We start from the raw sequence: 6,000 nt of genomic DNA, 5'->3' as shown, positions 1-6,000 counted from the left end.
CCATGCAGCCACACAATAAATAAGAACACAATACACAATAGAATTTAACATAAACATCCACCACAATGGAATCCACATTCTTCACTGTGATGGAAGGCAATATCGTGCAGTCAATCTTCCTCCTTCGTTCACCCGCGGTCGTGGCCATGAACCCTCCGTAGTCGCCGCTATAGACGGCCCGATGTACAAGCCCTCACATCGGGATGATCGAAACTCCGATGTCGGGATGGATCGGAACACACACTCCGCTTGGAGTTCCCGAATAATTGAGATAATAATCTGCCCCCTTATTTTTGCCACTAATGTGGATAACCTCACATTTATCTATATTATACTGCATCTGCCACGCATCTGCCCACTCACTCAACCTGTCCAGGTCTCCCTGCAACCTCCTAACATCCTCTTCACAGTTCATACTGCCACCCTGCTTTGTGTCATCCGCAAACTTGTTATTATAGGCTGCAGGCCGGTGGTCGAAGCACTTCTTCTAGTGATCCCCGGCAAGGTATCCCAGGCTCTCCAATGGTATTTCCACGCCACGCCCACGGCTAGAAGCTTCGCAGGCCCCGGCTTCACAGTTATAGTCCGCAGGCCGGCGGTTGAAGCAATTCTTCTGGTGATCCCCGGTAAGGCATCGCCCCGCTCAGGGATGTTAAAGTCCGGGCCGCGCCTGCAGCTGAAGCTCTGGGCCGGTCTCTGAGAAAGGCCGCACCAATCCAGTTGGTCGGCCGCGAGGGAGGCGAAGATGCGACAAGAAGAAAAGTCGCATCGCCATCGAGGTAAATGACTGAAAATGGTTTCCCCCTATCCCCCCCCCCCCCACCACCACCACCACCCCCACACTAAAACATACATTTAGACATACTAAAAAACAAAAAAGGTCAAAAGGACGAACACGCTGCTGGCGAGGTTTGCCGCTCATGGTGCCACCCGATGAAAATTGAGGTTTCTGAGTAAGAAGCACATGATAAAATAGGCCAAAGTCAGCACGGTTTGGAGGGGAGGTCTTGCCTGACAAATCTTTTAGAATTACAGTGAGGAAGTAAATAGGAAGATAGACAAAGGAAAGTCAGTCAATGTTGTTTACTTGGATTTTCAGGCCTTTGATAAGATGCCACACATGAGGCTGCTAAAAGATAAGAGCCCATGGAATTAGAGAGAAGATACTAGCATGGATAGAAGGTTGGCTGGATGGCAGAAGGTAAAGAATAATAATAATAATAATACATTTTATTTAATGGGCGCCTTTCAGACATCTCAAGGACACCTTACATAGTAATCGGAATAAAAACATATAATCGGAATAGAACAGGTAAAAAAGACATCACAGAGACACAAATTAAAAACAGAATTCAATCCAAAAACAGAAAATCATAAACACAGTGTGAAGAGAGAGCAGCGGCAGCCAAAGCGCGCCAGCGTCCACTCTCTCTTCACGGCAGCCATCTTGGACACAGACCTACAGGACTACAATTGTCTTGCACTTGCATTTGGAGTAACATTCAGGATGGTGCATTTGGGAATTCGCAGCATATTTGAACTGGTACTAGGATGAAACCAAAGTTTGGATGGATGGAAAATGGAAAACTTTGCCTTAATTGTTATATAAATGAAATAAGAGCACAACAAATTGGCATCTGAATCCGCTGACTCTTAGTTTAACTTTAGATATACAGCACGGAAACACCTAGTCTGCGCCAACCAGCGTTTCCTGTACACTAGCACTATCCTATGCACTACAGAAAATTTACAATCTTTATACATTATCTGCCTTCCTTACTACTGATTCGACCTGCAAATTAACAGTAGATTGGTTATTTCCTACTAACCAATTGTAATGCTTGTTAGTTGTAGCCCCTACTATGCGATTTATATTACCAGGAGTTTGCTTACGTAATTCAGTCATAATAGCTGCTGGTTACTGTAATGTCCTGCAGACCAATGCTGTAAGTGTACTTCAATAAATATGTTTGTACTTTAACGTGCGTACGACTCGCCTCATTACATTAACCTCTTGGGAATCTTGCACCTGCACTCCCTTTGCACCTCTGATTTCTGAATCCATTCCCCATTTAGAAAATAGTGTATGCATTTATTCCCCCTACCAAAGTGCACGACTAGACACTTTGATGTGCGATATTCCCTATTTGGCACTTCTTTGCTCACTCTCCCAACTTGTCCAATTTCTCCTGCAGAGTCCCTGCATTCTCTACACCACCTGCCCCTCCACTTATCCCTAGTGTAACAGTTTTTACTGTACAGGTCAATTTTCCTCTCAAATGAACATAAAAAAATCCAAAGAGGAGCAGAAGAGTTCTTGTAATGTCCTGTCAACAGTTATCCCTTAACCAACATCAAGAGATTATCGGGCCAAGTTCAATTGGATTCTACCCCTCTATTGCAGTCCATGCCAACATGAGTTACAGGTGCATGCTAAGTGACAGTTGATGTTAGCGTCACTGATCCTCTCCGCCCTGGAGATGGTGGGAACAAAGTCTCATCTCAAAACTGGGATGATAATTCAAATGTTATTAAACGTATCTAAAAAAAGAGTACATGTAGTGAAACAAAATCTTGTCATTGGATGTTTTTCTCCTAATTTCCTGGCCAGGAAACCCAATTAATTTAATGAGGACACCAAACCACATGACGGACATAGTGTGGATGAGACTGACACCAAACCATATAACTGACTGACTTGGAGTGAGAGAGACTGATTCCCTTGTATAGGGACTGCAACCACGGCAGGGTTCTGTCGATGGAACCTCAACACATCATGGACAGGTGTGCCAGCATCTGTCACTTAGTTGTTACTAACTTTAAAGCCAGTCTGAATAAGTCTGTGGCGTATTTGAGTGGGAGCGGGTGAATGTTAACAGTTCTCTGAAGCTGGCCTCAGACAGCTTCATTTGGACTATAATATACTCAGTTAATTATAACTGCTGTCTTTGGAACATTATTGCCAGCATACTGTTTGTCATATCTCACGCAGGGCAACAATATCAATACCTCAAAAGTACTTTGTTAGGTGGAAAGGTCTGGGACCTGTTAAGGTCATGAACAGTGCTATAGAAATGAAGGTTTTTTAAAGGTCAGGTATTTATATAATTGGAAAACTACAAAAAGTCTGAGTTTGGGGTTATTTCTTTCCTCAGTGCACAACTTTGAATAGAAATATAAAAGTAAAAATAGTTTTTCTTCACTTACTTGAACATATCTCTTTGCTTCTTGACATTTTTGTGCCATCAAGAGAAACAATGTCAGTACTTTAACAGCACACAAACTTGTGGCAACTATCATATCAGTAAAATAAATTATTTGAAGCAAAACATAACTGCAGATGCTGGAAATTTGAAACAAAAACAAAGAATATCAGAAGAATTTGACAGGTCAAGTGGCAGCTGTGGAGAAACAACCAAATTACATTTCAGATTAACATCCCAGCGCTGTTGAGTTATTATTGACATTAAATTGTTTGTACCTATTAAAAGTCTGATCTTGTGCGTGCGTATATGTGTGTGTGTATATGTGTGTGTCTTTACATCTTTGCGAAAAAAATACGCGGTAACGTAACATTCTTACATATTCCGGTTGACATTTTTCCCGTCGAGGCCGGGAAAACTTTATCTGAACATTTCATCCTTTACTTATCGACTTTTTACAGATTAAAGTTGAAAATTGTGAAAAGACGTTGAATTTAAAACAATTTTAAATTCATATCTTGGTTTTCGTGATGACATCAAAATGGTTCTGCTCGGACACTTCCACGCACTTCGAGTGACGTCAACCTCCCCGAACTCACGATCCTCGGGTCAACGCTCGCACGCAGCTTCGCTCGGGGTCCTCGTGTTGACGCCCGCCCACCTGCCCGTGGCCGACCTTGAGTCCACGGAGGCTGTGGGTCTGCCTCTCGGCGTCTGGTGGGGGCATCCCTCTCTGCCCCCCATCCCTCTCTGCCCTCCTCCCTCTCTGCCCCCCCCCCCCCCCCTCTCTGCCCCTCCCTCTCTGGCCCCCCTTCCTCTCTGCCCCCCTGCCTCTCTAGGGGGTGGTGAGTATTGGGACCTATGGGTGAGTGGTGGAGTATTGCGATCAGGAACCAGCCCTCCCCTGTGACACCGCCCCCCCACCCCTCAAACTCTACAACCTCCCCCTCCCCCTCTACCCCCCTCACCCTCTCCCTCTCCAGCTGCGCCTGTGCAGTTGGGGGCTATGCGTGAGTGGATAGGGCAGGGGATAGAAACATAGAAAATAGGTGCAGGAGTAGGCCATTCGGCCCTTCGAGCCTGCACCGCCATTCAATATGATCATGGCTGATCATCCAACTCAGTATCATGTACCTGCCTTCTCTCCATACCCCCTGATCCCTTTAGCCACAAGGGCCACATCTAACTCCCTCTTAAATATAGCCAATGAACTGGCCTCAACTACCTTCTGTGGCAGAGAATTCCAGAGATTCACAACTCTCTGTGTGGAAAATGTTTTCCTCATCTCGGTCCTAAAAAATTTCCCCCTTATCCTTAAACTGTGACCCCTTGTTCTGGACATCCCCAACATCGCGAACAATCTTCCTGCATCTAGCCTGTCCAACCCCTTAAGAATTTTGTAAGTTTCTATAAGATCCCCCCTCAATCTTCTAAATTCAAACGAGTACAAACCGAGTCTATCCAGTCTTTCTTCATATGAAAGTCCTGACATCCCAGGAATCAGTCTGGTGAACCTTCTCTGTGCTCCCTCTATGGCAAGAATGTCTTTCCTCAGATTAGGAGACCAAAGAGATGGGGCAAAAGGAGCAAATGAATAATATTAATATAACATCAAGGGGGGGATTAGTGTGTGTGTGTTGGGGTGGTTAGCGTGTGAGTGTGACGCCGCAGGCCATACCCCCCCCCCCCCCACCTGCAACCGCGCGTTGAGGGGACGGGACCCAACGGGTCCACCTTGGTCTAGAATATATATAGAAATAGAAATATATGTATGGGTGTTTCCGTAAATAAGGGTACCAACCTATGACATGGGTGGCCAATTTTGAAAGTTATTAAATTATAATGAAATATCACAGCATTAAAAATGGGCCTACCTATGATCCTTTTGAGCTAATTTGTGACCAAAATTTGACCAGAATTTAATACATTCAAAATTTAAAAAAGGATGAAAATTATTTATTTATACAACATAAGACATATGGGACATTTTCTGATATCATTTTTTTTGTCTATCTTTGGTATAAACCAGCATCTGCCGTTCCTTCCTACACATGTTCTCTCCATTGACTCCCTCTACGCTTCATGTTGCCTTGGGAAACCAGCCAACATAATTAAAGACTTGTCCCACACTGGTCATTCCTTCTTCTTCCTGTTCCCACCTGGCAGACGTTTCAGAAGCTTAAAAGCATGCACGACCATATTCAGGAACAGCTTCTTCCCCTCTGTTATCTGGCTTCTGAATCGTCTTTCCATTAGCTAGAGAACTGTCCGATTCACCTCTACCCCATTGAGGACATTGGACTTTGTCTGTGGGACTGATGTGCTACTATCTGCTACAATGCTGGGAACCTTATACTGTATGGTCATGAATAGTCTCCTCAGTCGCCCATGGAGTTGTGCCATTTTTCTGGTCATCGCTGGATTTTGAAAAGTTCAAAACGTTTCGGCGACAGTCAGTGACCAGGGGCTTGTCGTAGCTTGTCTTCTCCTGACATAGGTGCAGTCGTAGGTTGTCATAGGTTGTTGCCAGGATGGCGTAGGTTGTCGACAGGATGACGTAGGTTGTTGCTGACTTCGGTGAATTCCATTGTCGTAGTCGCCGGCAGTCGCCTAAAAAATTGCCTAGTGGGATAGGCCCTTAAAACTAGGGAAACAGGTGCAGGTAAAGGGATGCCTAAATAACACGGAGACGAGGAGAAATTTGACGCAGAGGATTGTGGATCTTCAGATTTCTCCACCCTGAAGGGCTTTGGTTGTTTGTCTAATTACAAAAAAGCACATTATTGGACATTAAAAT

Source organism: Amblyraja radiata, chromosome 1 (genome assembly GCF_010909765.2).
Source record: "Amblyraja radiata isolate CabotCenter1 chromosome 1, sAmbRad1.1.pri, whole genome shotgun sequence".
NCBI classification, from domain to species: Eukaryota; Metazoa; Chordata; class Chondrichthyes; order Rajiformes; family Rajidae; genus Amblyraja; species Amblyraja radiata.
The sequence above is the reverse complement of the archived record's forward strand: the minus strand, read 5'-3'. Positions refer to the sequence as shown.